General features: G+C 34.6%; 1 protein-coding gene across 50 annotated transcripts in view; it reads left to right on the plus strand.

Annotated features, from left to right (window-relative positions):
- PTPRD (protein tyrosine phosphatase receptor type D) overlaps positions 1–16,283 on the plus strand; it is a 1,245,299-nt gene that overhangs the window by 303,042 nt on the left and 925,974 nt on the right. Inside the window, exons 1-2 of one of the 50 annotated variants that reach the window (XM_030512146.1) lie at positions 4,930–4,972; positions 9,965–10,102. The exons of 48 other annotated variants lie outside the window; for them this stretch is intronic. The gene's annotated coding sequence lies outside the window, so the exon portion shown is untranslated. Of the gene's footprint in view, positions 1–4,929; positions 4,973–9,964; positions 10,103–16,283 lie in introns of those variants that run through there. One more of the 50 variants, XM_030512144.1, reaches the window with a different exon arrangement.

A 16,283-nucleotide genomic window follows, 5' to 3' on the forward strand; every position in this document is an offset into this window, starting at 1 on the left:
AGTGAGTCACTGCCTGCTGTGGGGGATGGAGGTAGTCAAGTGCTGATGTGACTTGTTATCTAGGGAAGATAGCTGCTTGCTGGGGGCTCAGATCCAGGATGTGGCAGAGAAACAGTCAAAGTTTGCCTGACCCTCCAGCTGTTACCCCCTGCTGTTCTTCCATATTGGAACTGACTGTACTCCAAGGGACAACCTGGAGGGCAACAAATGTGCCTACAGAGCTCTGCAGGCAATAGGCAGGGAATTAGGACCCAAGTGGTATCCTGAGTCCTGCAGGTGAGAGGAAAGGTTGTAAGACGAAAGCACATGGTAAGAAACGTGATAAGACTCCTTCCAATTTAAAAAGCTCCAGTTCAAAATATTGATACTTTTAAGTTCAGGAGAAGTTCAGAGTTCACAAAGCAGAGGAATTCACCCAGAGATTGAAGATGCTGGAAAGATGAGGATGTTCTGACACTGCACACAGTAGGGAAGTTGAGAAGGGAAGAGAGTCCACAAAATGCAGGTTGTGGTGAACATCACATTCCTCCATAACAAACCATGGAGCAGGAGGTGGGAGCTAGGCTGAGTCATGTGGAAATAATCACCCTCAGGTTTTGCCCTACTGAAGTAATACACTACCAGTACAAACATGGTAATGGCAAGTAGTGAAGACAATTGATTTCACTATCTGAGCCTTGAAACTCTTCAATAGAACTGCCTAAGCACTTTTAAAGCAATCTCAAAATGTTTTTCTAGTAGGAAGAAAATAGTCACAAACATGAGTAATGGTCACTTACATATGTTAAGGATGAGTATATGTCTCTCAACAGAAATGTTCTGAATGAAGAAACTGAGCAAAATGAATGATAACCTTCATTACGGTAACTTGTTATATACTTAAGAGGATGATCTATAATTAATGTAATTGGTTTAACATTCCAGTGTGCTTCTGGCAGGAAAAATAAATCACTGATTTTGAAAGATTCGATTTATTCCCATCCTGGCAGTCTCAGTTCAGCTACATAAATTTAAAATTCTGTATGTGCTTTTGTGCCAGTGCATTGGTTTATGGGAATATAACTAGTATCTTTGGTGGTGTTCTAGCATTACTCCTGTCTTGAACCAACTCTAAGACACCACAATTCAGTCAGAAGTTTTCAGTTTCCAAAGCATCTGAAGGATGCTTGAGTTCATGAACTTGCTCATTAGCAAACTAAAAGGTATTCTAAGAAGCATTTCCCCTTTCTTTATATTCCTCTACAGCTCTGTGGTTTCTAGAAGAAAACATACACTTCGGTAGTAGTCCCTTTGTAATGTGTATATGGGGCACAGATAATTCTACCAATGGTGAAGTCTTTGGATTATTTTAGAATTTTCCTGCAGAAAACTGAGGTAGCTGAACCAAATCTTTACTGTGAGGGTGGTGAGGTACCAGAACAGGTTGCCCAGAGAAGTTGTGGGTGCCCCATCCCTGGAAGTGTTCAAGGCCAGGTTGGACAGGGCTTTGAGCAACTTCATCTGTGGAAGGTATCCCTGCCCGTGGCAGGGAGAGTTGGAATCAGATGACCTTTACAGTCCCTCCAAAGCCGAATTCTATGATTCTATAATTCTATGGTTCTGTGAACCTGAATATTCATACATTCCATTTTGTGCAGGGGGAAAACTGCAGTTGCTCCTCCACTGACTGATACTCTTTTAAAGATCACACTTGGCTCTCACATAAATCAATTTCAGAATACAGAAAATAGGAATCAGAGAATGTTCTCAAATTATCAAATAGTCTGTATATTATTTAAGTTTGTTGTTATATTTGTAAGCTTACAGTAAATATAAAAGATTTTCAGTGAATTGCATTGTAAGATTACTTGGATTTGATTTGGTTTAGTTTTACATGCTTGGTGTCAATTTATAGCAAGTTCAGTTGAAATGCAAGAGAAGTTTCCAATTCCTTGGAGAAGACACTGATTTTTGAGAGACTACTTCTATGCCAGTTTCAGAACAATACATAGATCAGAACCATTGTGTAGTTTTACAATGCAACTTTGTGTCCCTGATCTAGAATTGATTAATAAGCTGTGTTTGACAATAAAACTATGTAGTTTAGTTCACACAATATTGTAAAAGGCAAAAACTTAACAATTATTAGCCAAGTTTTTTAATGCTGATTGATTATTCTGAGCTTCAAAAGCAAATATTTTATACAACTAATTTCCTTAATTGTTTGTCTTCTTTAAGAAGTGCTGTGTAAGCCTAAAAATTGAGTTAATGTTATGCAGAACAAATATTTCTGAAAGCAAGTTCTGTCCCATAGGACAACTGAGTTAAAAGATTAAAAGAATATGAAGAATAATTTATTTTAATATATCCACAGATGATTTAATAAAGGACTTGCAGTTTCCTTGAAATTAACTTCTTTTTGAAATATTTGCTCCCTAGGTTGAAAGGACAGACAAATAGTTCTAAAGTGTGCAATGTACAGTGTCATTTTCTTTTCTTACACATATAACCATAGTAAAAATATTAAAAGTTTGCAAGCCTTCAGTAGTGTCAGAAGGATGTTCTTTCTGAAACAAAGTTCGCACAGGCCTTGTGAATCCGTGATAGGTAAATTTTGTATGAATTTTCCCATGACAAGTACACTGTATTTACCATTATCCTATTTTCTTTAGCCATTACACAGTCGTTAATGTAGCAAGTCTTGTTACAAACAGTTGACCTAAGCCACTGTTTGTAACAAGAAAAACCAAAACAAAAAACAAAACCACCAACACCACACACAACTGCAACCATCCAAACTGCAAAAGTTGAACATTAAATTAGAGCCCGAAAAATAATGTAAAAAGGCCTACCAAAGCATCACAAAGAAGTCTGGTCCTTGTTATGCGCTTTTAACTAATTTTTGTGCTTGCCACAAAATGGTTTTTGTAGAAGCCTTGTAGAACTAATCACTGTTAACAGAATTTACTGGTTAAGAGATAACCTGATTGAAAAATTTCTTATAAGGCAAGGTGATCTCTTACTCAGAGGAACAGTTGGGCTTGTGTGAATAAATTACTGGTGCAAATAAAATGTGATCTAAAAAAGTTTAATATCATTGCAAAAACAACTGTAAGATGTATTTGAAAGGCTGAGAGAGTTGGGGTTGTTCAGCCTGGAGAAGAGAAGATTCTGCGGAGACCTAATTGCGGCGTTTCATTTCTTAAAAGGGGCTTGTGAGAAAGATGAGGAGAGACTATTTAGCAAGGCCTGTAGTGACGGGACAAGGGGTGATGGTTTTAAACTAAAAGAAGGGAGGTTCAGGCTGGATGTGAGGAAGAAATTCTTTACAACGAGGGTGGTAAAATACTGGCACATGTTACCCAGAGAGGTGGTGGATGCACCATCCCTGAAGACATTCAAGGCCAGGCTGGATGTGGTTCTGGGCAACCTGATCTACTTGTAGATCTCCCTGCTCATTGCAAGGAGGGGTTGGACTAGATGATCTTTGAAAGTCCCTTCCAACCCAAACTATTCTATGATTCTATTTTTGAAAATTAATTTCATAAATAATTTCTGCCGATATGACCAAACTGTGTTATCAGCCATACAAATGATCGTCTAAACACTAAAGTGTTGTAAATGGTTTATGTGGCAAATGCTTCAAAATGAGTCTTACTGACATAGATCATGCCAAGGAGTGTATTTATGTAACATCATTATGATTTAATAGTATATGACAGAATGTATGTCATCAAAAACCACTCAATTATATTGTACCAAAACCTAACATGAACAAGAGTCTGTAAATTAGAGGCTGAAATTTCATAAGTGATATCTTTTTTATTTCTGCAGTTCTAAAAGACAGGAAAGAAAAAAACAAAAAAACAATCAAACGAACAAGCAAAAAAGTTGTCCCGACTATTTTAAAAGAAAAGTTGTCCTGACTGTCTTTCCAAGTGTAAGGTAAATTTCTTTAAATGAACATCTGCAATTGATGGAGGGCATTCTGAACCCAAAGTCTACATCTGAACTCTGTTAACTGCAGAAGTTTAAGTCTGGAATCTGCATTTTATATAGTAGTATTATGTTGCCTTTAATAATCTGTGTGTGAGCATGCTCATATAATGTATGAATTCAATATATTATTACAATTTTTATTATTGTTATTTCTGTATTATATTGTATATTATTATTTTATTTCTTTGTGCTAGAAAACCTTCTGTGACACTGAGTTTTTAGTTTCAACTTAGCTTTCTATTACTGGCCAGACTGGAAAAGAAGTCTTCAAAAAAAGAAACATCTAAAAAAATCCAATGCTAAAATGTCATGATAGTCTTTTCCCACTAGTTTGCTGATCTGCTTTTGCAAACATGGGAATTCAGGTGTATAAATAAATGTTGTATCTCTTGCTCATTATTGAAATTGACATTATGACTGTTTAAGGGTTGTACCATCATTAGTTGTCTTCAAAGCTTTAAAATATTGCAATACAATAAACACAATTGTCTTAATTGTAAACAGCTGTCTTCTTGGGTATATACACATTTTTCATAATGACTAAGACCTGGAGGAATGCTTCTGAAACATGGGTAGAAGTTCACTTTTCTCCCCACATCCCTTATCAAATCTGGTTTTTTGCCTCACAAAAATGGAGAAATATTATGAAATAAAATCATAGGTAAGGTTACTTAATGTTGTTATTTTCAAATAATTGATTTTTTACTAAATTAGATTGTCTAAGATAACAACACTAAATGTTCAAAATCTTCAGAAAGAATGAACTCATCTAATGTTTTGAACCAATTTGTGAACAAATAATTTAAATATTAAAGAAGATATTTTAAATAAATAAATAAATAAATAAATAAAGCACTTCCATGCAGTTGCTTGAATCTAATCTTAGGGGAATAGTGGAATGGAATGCTGACCTACTTTCAAAAAGAGCTGAACTTTATCTTGACAGGATGCAACTGCCGAATGCCGAATAGTTGCAGAAATGATGGTGCTATAGGTAAGGAAATATACTATTATAAAAAGACTGGTTTACAATATCTGTGCTTTCCAGTATCAATATTAATTTCTATTTTTCATTTGAAGACATTGATTGAAAATGACATCTGTAGTTCTACATACGGAAACATAATCACATATGTCAGAATAAATATTGTACCTCAAACAACATACACATATTTTCATAATTTCTATGTAGTGGTCCTTCTTTTGGTTCAAGTAAAATGTCTACTGGATCACCAATTACCAAATTCGTACTAAAAGGGCTAGAAGTAAGGAAACAAATTTCTTTTTCAAGCAGAGAAATGCTGAGAAAGGAGAGATATAAATGCAACAGAATAGGGGGAAAATATTAAACACGCCCTTCTGTATGACAGAAAATTTCTCCACAGAATAGAGTATAAAGTAGAAAAGAGAGGAATGAAACATTGCCAGTTCTTATCAGGAGTGAGAACGTGAAATATAAATGAAAAGCACGTAGGAAACATGATACTGTCTGAAATAAGGGAGAATATGTCTCAATAATTCAGGAGTGGTACCTTTCCTGTCATCCTCATTAGCATGTAATTCTTTTTACACTTTGGCAGCATAACAGGTTTTTTTCTTCTGACAGCTAGAGGAACAGATTCACAAAAATATTATTATTATTTTCCCATCTTTTCTTCCCTGACAGACATTTTGTCTTCCTATCTTGTATATACGTATGTTTTCCTTGGCTTTCAATGTAGTGGTAAAGCAAGAGCAAAAAGCAAATAAGCAAGAAACCAATCTCTCTCTGATAACCACATATGCTTTTTAAGAGACTAAACCAGCAGCCAGAAATAAAAAATATTACCTGCTTTACTGGATATGCTGGCCAGAAAAAATTAAAATATCATTGTGGAATGCTAAAAGAAAAATCAGGTAACAGAGCAGTGCATTTCTTTCAAAAATAAGTTAATTTGTATATTACACAACTGTTCGTGTACCTGTTGGAAGTTCACAAAATAGTTTCCATGTTTTCTTGGTGGAGGGGGAGGGGATAGTTCTATGTTTATGAGGAGTAGGTGAAGAAAGGAAGCCTTCCAATTACTCAATAATTAATTATCTTAAGACAATCTCAGTGCAGAAAAAGAAAGATGCCTAATATTCGGAGACCGGGTTTCTGTGCTCTCTCCTTTTGAAGCTGCTTGGGAAGTCAATACATGTGTTTATATATCCCTGTGCATGAAAAATTCTTACTCAGTGAGTGTAGTACTCTAGTAAGGGTGCTCCAGATGAATGTTTTTGTATTTTCTGCAAAGTGAAACATCTCGTTCGCATACAAAATGTTAAGCACTGCAGTAACACAGTATTCTTTAGAAATATTACATTTAATATTGAATCTTTTGAAGGGGGGGAAAAAAAAATTAACCCTGAACACCCTTCCCCCTGAAAAATTTGATTTTTTTTTCTTGCAATTTACATGGGTTTTCAAAAAACTCTGCTATTGAATTAAAAATAAAAAAAATAAAAAAAAGCCTAAAAGCAATAAAAAGGTCACTAAATTATTTTCTTGGTACTTTTTTATTATTATCATATCTGAATCTACAAGTTTATTTTGCTTGATCTACTTTTATTTAAAATGAATGAAATTTTTTTGGGGAGGATACATAAAATATTTATCATGACATTTCATTTTTCTTTCAAGTTTGGGTTTGGTTTTTTTATTGCTCTGATTTTTTCTCTTCTTTGGTAACCTATAATTCACTTGCTCAGTTTCTACTATTTTTGAGACAAAAATCTCGATAGAATTTATTTAAAAATGCAGGTGAGCTCATTGTTTCAATCTTAGTCTAGTACATAATGTAGTGTAAAGTATGGAGGTGTACTTACTTAACTGAGCTCTCAGAATTAGTAATGCTAAAGGATTTCAAATCTAATGTAATTATCTTTCATAGTTTGTTTTCATTTAATTACATGAAAAATCATGAGTGTTCTGTATGATTTCCTTTATAATATATCTCTACCATTTAGGCCTCTTAGATTTCTTAAATTGTAGCTTGCAAGGCTACTTTTCAAGGCTATAGGTATGGCTACTTTTCAAGGCTATAGGTATAGCTACTTTAAAAGTATATTCTGTCATTTTGCAGATGCATCATAAAATTGGGTTCATTTTATTACCCTGTCTGTTGTGCAATTTTTAGAAACAGATAATTGGCTGCTTGAATTGCAACAAGATAAAAAAGATTATCCAGGTGAATAATAAATAGAATTAAATTTTATTTGTACAGAAAACCAGTAATGACTTACATAAGAAAAAGTTTTTTGTAACTTTCAAGATTACTTACTGAATATTCAGACTATCTTATTCTGTCACTATCATTCATGTACAGTTAAGTCAAGTCACTGTTCTAAATAGATGGCATGCCTAGCCCAAGAACAGTATCAGCAAACTACACAGTGGTATTTGGAATGTTCAGGTATTTAAGTGTATCTGATACTCAATTTGCTCAGGAAACCTTTCAAAAATGCTACTGAACCAGCGTTTCTACAGAAAACATGTAACTTGGTCTTCCATATCTGAGAATGCAATCCTGTGACATTGTAACAGTGAAAATTTGCAGCTGCTAAAAACTGGCTGAGAAAAAAACCAGGTTACTTTTAGGATTCTTTAGGTAGAATATTTATGAGATGACCAACAGTTTAAGTTATCCTTTTCTATTAATGCTAGTGGTAATACACATGTTCCCCCAGAAGTTCTGAATATTTATTTCTCTCTATTTTTCATTTCCTCCTTTTAGTTAAGAAACACGTAATATAAAATCAAAGCACAGAAGCAATTTACCAAAACATAAGATACTGGAGTGTAGTCAGATAGATTTCAACAGCATAGTGGCTAGACCTGACAAATGAAGAATATGTCTCCTCTGCTTTCTATCTTAATCAACTCATGCTTTGGGGACATAACTTAATGTTTGAAATTGGTAACTGCTTCACAAATTTGACCTGTTGGAAAATTTATCTGTAAGATTACAACATAACCATTTTTAGAAGAAGATGTTTATAGCTATAATTGAAGTTACTGGCATGTAAAAGTTCTTTGTGATGGACAGAGAACATGATTATAAGCTTCAGGTGACAACATTATGATCTGATTTCATATCAAATACTATTCAAAGTATTTAGTAGTGAAGTCGGGGGGGAGGAAATTAGCAAAACAAACTCTTCTTTTGTATCACTGAATGTCACCCATCTCACTGTTTGCTCAGTGCAACCTGTGGAATTCTGGTAGCTGGTACAATTTTTTTTTTTAATTTATGGATTTTTTTAATGTGTGTTTTGTGGTCTTGGTATGGAGGGGTTTTTTGTAAAGGTCATCAGGCTGTCTGCTCTTTTTTAACTTCAATGCTGGCAACACCAAAAGATGGTTATGCTCATAAGTTATGTGGATATTTTGCAATATCTCTGGTTGTGTCTTTCTTCCAAAGTGATTCATGGGTTGAAATTTGAACAAGAAAAGGGGGCAAGAAATTGTGTTGTCTTAGGTTTCTAACAGTCATTGGCCCTTACTAAAATTTTGGTTAATAAATATCCCGACATCCTCTGGAAACTCAAATACTGAAAATAGAAGACTAAATTTCAAGAGAACAGAAGCATCAAGCTCTGATAAGCATCAAAGTATCACACTTTCATTTCAAACGCAAATTTATTTATTCAAACTTCTTATATTTTTGAAAGGGAGCAGGATCTTATCTAATGAAAAATTATGTCTAATTATTGTCAATACAGTAGTATTCACATGGTAGGAAACCATTCTGTATGGATCTCAAACATCTATTCATATCTTCTGAAAAGAAGATTGCTTCCATTTCTAAACTGCAAATGGTAAAAAAGCTACTACATCTTATTTAATGCACATATTTTCATAACTTTAGATTATTCAATTCTGAAAAAACCACGTATTTGTTTAGATTTTAATCATAATAACATCAGCAATATTTTTCATATTGTGACAAAATCCACCTGCTTTGATTTCTTATTCCTAAAAATGTACAAATTTTATCTTTAGCTCTTTTTTTCATTTAGGAGAAAACATTTTTTCTGATTATGTAATTTAATAAAATAAACCCATGGGAGTTTTCTGAAATGCTCTTTGGAGAATCTGCAGTGCATAGCAGAGAACTCAATAGTTCGAAGTAACCATTGAACTCAATTGAAAATCAAGCAATACAGAATCATAGAGTGGTTTGGGTTGATATGTTCTTGTTTGTTTCAAGTTATTGGGGAAAGAGCATAATTTAGAGAGTAAATCAGAATAACATACTGTGAATGACTAAATAATGTGACAGCAGCTTTATTTCACTGCAACTCATAATCCTGGATATGTAAAACAAAGACTTTTTTAGATAAGTGAAGTATGTGATTTTTGTCTTTCTTATTTCACCTATGTGAAAACAATACAATTTACTGCAATATGATGTCATGTGCAGACCAGCCTTCTCCAGACTGTGCAAGTTAAAATCTGGATCTTGGATAGAGAGTCCCATCACACAAAATATAACAGTTATTTTTAATTTTATAAGAGAAGTTAATTGAATTCCTGAACCTTTTTTCTTCCTCGGAAACATTCTTTTATCTAAGAAAAACCCAACCCAACCCAACCCAACCCAACACCAAATATTAAAGAAAAGTAAAATAAGGTCTCAGGTTACATTTCAAGGGAAAAGAAATTAATTAAGAGATTAATAAAGAGGGAGTTTCTAAATCTAAAAAAATTTACATTTTTTCCTCTGTGAATACAGTATTTTCAGTTATACTGAGATTTTTAGAAATTTTTTCCTAGCCCTAGCAATACATAGTGCTACTTCCTAGGAGTAAAGCAATTGCTATCTTTCACCCTAGAGCTGGCTGTACTTCATTCTTGTATGAAATAAATACTAAAAAATTACGATTTCTAAAGTCGTTGTAGGTAATGAGTTATATAGAAATATAAAAGCTTCTCACATTTAATCTTTCTATCTACCTCTTACAGGTTTGTTTCTGCTTCAGTGATCAGGGGCACGGTGAAGACATGCACATTTGCTAATAAATGCAAGTGTCCTTTTACAGAAAAAAAAAATAAGCACCACAGTGTGATAAGGCAATTTTGGAAAAGCAAATATCTACTTTTGTAAGCTACTTTTCTGTATGGTTGTTTCTGTATTGTAATTGCTCATTGTTCAACTGGAGATCAATTTTCCTAGAAAACAGATGAAACTTTTTAGGTTATGGGCACAAACAGTTCTATGTTTATGACTGGTAGACTCAGAAAACACACTTACTAACCCTTAGAAATGTGTTCTTCATGGCCCTATTAATGTAGTTTGAAAAATGTAGGCTCTTATCTCTAACATAATTGATTTTTTTTTATCAACTGCTCTCAGGAAAGCAGCTTGACCTGCATCTTTTTAGGGTCAGTGTTTTTTGAACTTAGTAATTCAATAAAGATTATAGAGTAGTAATGCGTAATAGCAGTACTCACCTAAGATTTACTTTCTGACACTGTTAAGGGGGAGGAAAAGATTTAACACACTTACATTATAAAGACTTGGCAGGTAGATCAATGTCAAATAACTTCATAAAGTGTTTCCTGACCTATTGTTCATTCTGCAGCCTATATTTTCATGTTGTTTTAAACATGTAGTGAAAATTCATTGTTTGTTCTCTCAGAGCATGCTATAAAAATTATCTGTAGCTACCAAAAAAAAACCCCAACCCAAAAAACAGTCAAGCTTTAGTTCTAAAAATATAACAAATGTTGTTCAGAACAAGAAATTTAGTAAAAGCAGAGATATTTTCAGAATTCCAAGAAGGGGTGGTAAAAGTAGATGATTGTTGGTTCTTTGCTGTTGATGTCTCTTATAAGAAATAAAGTGTTGACACTCTATAATGAAAATGCTGTTACTGCATATCTGTCAGTTTAACAGTACCCCAGAGCTGCATTGTTGGATGTGAAAAAGTGAAAAATTAATTTCAGTGGAGCAGTTATCTTCCACTTAGCAATCAGCATATTAAAGAAAGATTTTACAGGGAAGATAAAATTTATTTCATGCACTGGTATAAAGCTAAATAATCTATGCATGATCCTGGAAATGGAACCAAAAGTTAAAGATTTACTGAACTTTTTATAGCAATGGTATGATTAAAGCAATGAAGTATTTGATATGGGAAGTTAGAGCTGTTTAGAGTAAAATGTCAGGACTAATTTAAGACAGCAAACTACAGAATTTCTAATTCTTTTCTGCATATTCTGAGTATATTTTAACTTGGTAGCTCCACTACACTTGAACTACTTTTATACATGAAGAATTTGCAATGTTTGGCATCTTATAGATTTAAAATAAATCCATTCTGTATAGATCACCCACACCTGTCATATTTAAAATAGATTCATAGATTAACATGCACTGATAATCACCTTGGCCTGACATTTTCAGTCAATAAAGACTGCAACAAATAGGTGACCTTGAATAAACTACCACAGATCATGCTTTATTGCCTCAGGAGACAAGCTACGGGCCATGATCAGTTTAGTGATGACTCTTGTTTGACATCCAGTAAATCCTTACAGGTACATTCATTTATTATCTTTTCTGTTAAATCTTTACAACTAAAAGTGTCTACTTTCGTTCCTCTAGTTAATTGAAAACTTTCAGGTTTATTCTTTTTCCCTCCAAGATGTTTTCCTGTAATCTCTATGCGTTTTCATGTCAGTGATGTGTGAATGAATAGATCTTTCTTATTGTCCTTTCTGTTGGTACTGTTATTCTGAGGAAACTGTAATAAAAGCATGATTTTCAAGACTGTTGCTGAAGATGTCACTAGAGAATTGCTTCTGCTTTGGTAGGTGCTTTGCTGAGGAAGCAAATTGCCATTAGAACTTCTAGAGATAATCTTGAATTCAGGTGGCAAGAGTTTTCCATTGCTACTGCTAGATCTAACTGTACGCTTGCTTGATGGAAGCTATTGCCTAAAAAGGGACTAGAACTGATATGTATAAATATTTGGGACATCGAATCAAGTCCAAACAGCTTGATTTAGTACTAGACAAGCATGATAAACATTTAGTGTCAAGTCTTGCATGATGATCAGTTTCTTGCATTTCCTCCTTTCTTGTTGGAAAGGATTAACAATTAATCAATTCACCCTTAAAAACATTTTAAAAATGCATGACCCTTGGCCCATTTATAGCATGCCTGAGCTGGATCACCAGTTCTATAGCACTAATAATTATAAAAGAAAAAGAAAAAAACCAAAAACAAAACAATAAAATAGTTGCTTTGGTTCTGGAGAAACTAGTGTCCACTTTCTTTTATCTTCTTTTTTCTCTTTTCTGCTTTTCTTCTTTTCTCTTTCGACAAAGAAAACATCAAAGTATGTTAAAGACAAAAAGGTGTTTTCCTTTACTGCAACAGTTCCGCTACTGCAGCACCCTAAGCCAAAGGGAAAATTCGTTCTCATGCCAGGTGATCAGTGTGACTACTGGCAAAATGGTGAACTGTACATTAGCAACTCTGCGAAAAGACACTGAAAAGTGGGCCCATGAGAACCTCGTGAGGTTCAACAGGGCCAAGTGCAAGGTCCTGCACCTGGGTTGGAGAAACCCCCAGTATCAACACAGGCTGGGGGACAAAGGGATTGAGGGTACCCCTGAGGAGAAAGACTTCGGGATAATGCTGGATGAAAGATCGGATATGACCTGTCAATGTGCGCTTGCAGCCAGAAGACCAGTCTTGGGCTGCATCCAAGGAGTGTGGCCAGCAGGTCAAGGATTGTGAGTCTGCCCCTCTACTCTGCTCTGGTGAGACCGCACTTAGAATATTACCTCCGGTTCTGATGTCTTCAGTACAGGAAAGATATGGACCTGTTGGAGAGGGTCCAGAGAAGGACCACAAAAATGATCAGATCACCTCTCCTATGAGGAAAGGCTGAGACAATTGGGGTTGTTCAGCTTGGAGAAAAGAAGACTCTAGGAAGACCTTATTGCAGCCTCTCGGTTCTTAAAAGGGGCCTGTAAGAAAGATGAGGAGAGACTTTTTTAGCAGGGCCTGTAGTGACAGGACAAGGGGTGATGGTTTTAAACTAAAAGAGGGGAGGTTCAGGCTGGATGTGAGGAGGAAGTTCTTTACAACGAAGGTGGTAAAATACTGGCACATGTTGCCCAGAGAGGTGGTGGATGCACCATCCCTGAAGACATTCAAGGCCAGGCTGGATGTGGTTCTGGGCAACCTGATCTACTTGTAGATCTCCCTGCTCATTGCAAGGAGGGGTTGGACTAGATGACCTTTGAAGGTCCCTTCCAACCCAAACTATTCTGTGATTCTGTGATACTATGATTCTGTAAGGCTTTTTATGTGATAATGAAATTAATACTGTGCTAAATAGTTGTTATTGAATTTGAAAATAGTGTGTTTCTGCAGTGTTGCTCTGTCCTATACGGAAGGAATAGAAAGCGAGAATAATCTTCTTTTTCCTATCAGAGCCAATTTTACATCCTGTTTTAGTTACTTTCATCTTCTGGAACACACACAGGAAAATCAGTGTTATTTCCTGCATTACTTCTAAGCTTTAAGGAAATGGGTTCCCTGTATCTTTACTTCTCCTTCTACTTGCCAATCATTGTAGAATTTACTCTTGAGGGTCTGATATACATAGGGTTGTCTGAGTAATTGACTTAATCTGTATGAAGTGAAAGGGGTAAATTTTTATTCCTGCATGATTTGGACTAATTGAAAAAGATTTTCCTCTTTTTCTGTCCCACACACTGCTTTGGGTTTAATTAACCATTTAAATTTAGACTAGAATGTCTAATTTTGTTCTCCATGCTTGTTTTTCAAGTCTAAAAAACTGTTTTATGTAAATTAAAAAGCTAATCATATCAAAGTAAAATTATAAAGGGTTGGGGTTTTTTTTAGAAATTTGGTTGAAATGAAAATTTGACTTTTGAAACTGTTAGCAAAATAGGTAGAAATCATCATATTATATAGTAAAAAGTAAGCTAGAAAATGTAATTATAAATCTTGTGGATTAATAATTTCTTTGTTAGTTATCACATGTCAAGTATTTTGGCCAAACCAGAAATATATTAATTTCATTATTTGTAATAGCTTGTTTACAGCATATGAAGAATTCTGAATGAAAAGGTTATTTTTTTCTCAGGATCTGGGAATGTTGTGTAAATTTAGAATTACATAGACTCACTAAGCTTTACACTTTTAATACACAAGTTTTGGTCCACATTAACAGTTCCTTATCCTAGACAGAGTTTATTGAGAGATATGAAGAGAACAAAGGACTCTGTGCCATATTCGTGTATGAAAAGTTCAGGTGGGTTCTGCTGCAAGTCCTGAGTCAGTTACAGAAGCAACAGAGCAGTTTCTTAGATATTAAGCCCTTTAGCAATTACAGGTTTTTTCTGGCCATATCAGTGCTGGACCTTTCTTTGAGCTATAGACGTGAATGACATAAAGCAACTGCCACACATTCAGTTTCCTTTGTACCAGAAAGTAGACCTGAGGAGGTTGCTGGTGAAGCTGAATTTTCTGTAAAGGAAAATGTCTTCTAAAAGGGCATACATAATGATGACAGAGAGTGAAAGATGCAAAAGCTTTTGGGTAAGTAGACTGAAGGGCAGAAATCTTACAGGAAAAACTAATTATTTCTTTCAGATGAAGTCAGTCGAATGATAGCCCTTTTTTTGACTGTTCAGATTATCACACTACATCTTCTGATACTGATGAGAAAAATGTCTAATTTTTTGAAATAAGATTTCTACTTGTCACAATTCAGGGTTTTTTTCTTTAGTATTACCATAAAGTTTTAAAATTTATATTTTAGCAATATGTGGCTTATTTGCTTATTATTTTCAGCTTCCCTCAGTTATCTTCTCTTTTTTTTTTTGTGTAATAGTAAAATGTCTAAATCCTTCATGTGTTTTTCTTTGCTGTGAAAATTCCAGTCGTAGTACTGGTGGTATCTTTTTGATGTTATTAGGACTGTCTTCATAGTATGGTATGTTATGGAAAAAATGCAAAAAAAAAGCTGAAAGCAAGGACATCTATTTGTGATAACACATAAAGTTCCTCTTAAATTGCCTTTTTTGAGTCAGTTATTAGTATTAATTATTAATTAATAATTAATTTCAACCCACTACGGAGCTGATAGTACCAGTAACATTTAAGTAAATTACAGAAATTATATTGTACAGCAGGTAAAAGAGTTTATACTTTAAACAATAGTGCCCTTGTGATTTTAAAAAGGAAATTCTGCCTACATTAATTTCACTGCAATAACTATGAAATTCAAAAGTAGTTCTAAAAAAGAAAGCACTGTCAACAAACCTTAATAGTAAGACATTCTCACTATTACGTTCAAAATAACAATAAGAGATTAATCCATACTTTTCATTAGATAGAACTTTCATAGAAGTCCATGGGAGTTGCACCAAGATAAGAACTGCTGGAATCACCAGTCCTTACAATATCTCAGTATTACCGTGAGAGCATTATTTAGAACATCAGTAGATTATTACTGTGAAGTTCTGTGAAGATTTCCTTGGCTTAGTTCCCTCCAAATCTAACTACATACTAGATGCCAAGAATTTGTTGGCCCTGCTCCCAGTTATCAGTTTCAGACATTTGGCAAACCTCCCTGACTAACATGAAGCTTAGAAACTGTGCTTTCCCACATGTTCTAATCTGGAAGGCAGCCCACACAGATGATGGCAGACTAAGCAACTGAGCATGTTTGCAGAAAACACTGAAATTTAGTATAGCTCTCTCCAAGGATTCTCTGACAGAGAAGCATGCAGATGAGTATTTCTTCCCTTGTGTAATATGTACTCTGCATCTGCATCTTTCTTGCTTATCTAATTTTTGGGCATGATAACAAGTTGTTTCACAGAATATTTTTTAACAGACTTTTCCTTGAAAGTTTCAGATTTTGTTCTTCCATCTTGTCCAAGAAATTATCCAACCCCAGCCCAGCTAAATAATGTGGATTATTTAAGCAACTATCTAATTCTCAGGAGGAATTACAGTACATAAAGCATTCTGCCTCAGGCATATCAGCAACATATTAAAAATGTGGACTCCAAGATAAGCAACTATCATGGTGAGGAGTCCAGTCCCTTCACCAGAAAAGGTAGCTTCAACAGTACATTAAATACAGGATCTTTCGATGAATTATTCTGCATTAAAAAACGTCCTCTTGCCAAAGCTGATACTTTTCAAGAATGCTTATTTCAGTGTGTTTCTTTAAGAATATTTTCTGGGAAAAAGGGAAGTATCAAACTATTCCATTTTGTTGTTTTG

Source organism: Strigops habroptila, chromosome Z (genome assembly GCF_004027225.2).
Source record: "Strigops habroptila isolate Jane chromosome Z, bStrHab1.2.pri, whole genome shotgun sequence".
Classification (NCBI taxonomy): Eukaryota; Metazoa; Chordata; class Aves; order Psittaciformes; family Psittacidae; genus Strigops; species Strigops habroptila.